The sequence below is a fragment of the Engraulis encrasicolus genome, unplaced genomic scaffold (genome assembly GCF_034702125.1).
Source record: "Engraulis encrasicolus isolate BLACKSEA-1 unplaced genomic scaffold, IST_EnEncr_1.0 scaffold_62_np1212, whole genome shotgun sequence".
NCBI classification, from domain to species: domain Eukaryota; kingdom Metazoa; phylum Chordata; class Actinopteri; order Clupeiformes; family Engraulidae; genus Engraulis; species Engraulis encrasicolus.
In genome coordinates, this window is record NW_026945950.1 from 339,470 (window position 1) to 339,969 (window position 500).

Sequence of the window (500 nt, forward strand, 5' to 3'; positions counted from 1 at the left end):
GGTGGATCTGAGTGGGAAAATCCCAGGAGACTCAGGAGTGAAACAGTTATGCGCTCTACTAGAAGATTCACACTGCAGATTCAGAAAACTCAAGTAAGTGTTTGAATGTGTTTGTTCCATAGTGTATGTCTAAGGGGCATTTCACGTGAAATCAGACACTTTGGGATCCGACCGACACAGATTTCAATCATACTTGCTGTGCCTGTTTAGTATCAAGTTACCACCCCAGAACTGCATTTGTGTGAATCTGACACCAATATTAAGGGAGAAACAGACTAGCAAAGGTTTACATATGAGGGTAGGACACTATACATTCAGCCTTGATTATATCAGTCAGTGTAAGTCACAAAAGGATGTCTGAGGTGTTTGAAAGCTCTTTTCTGGCTCTACAAATTACACACACAACATGGAATACAACAACCTTCAGAATATGAATTATGATGAATTTAAAAATTGAATATTAAAAAATACATATATTTTGAAATGGCCGGTTTCTTGTC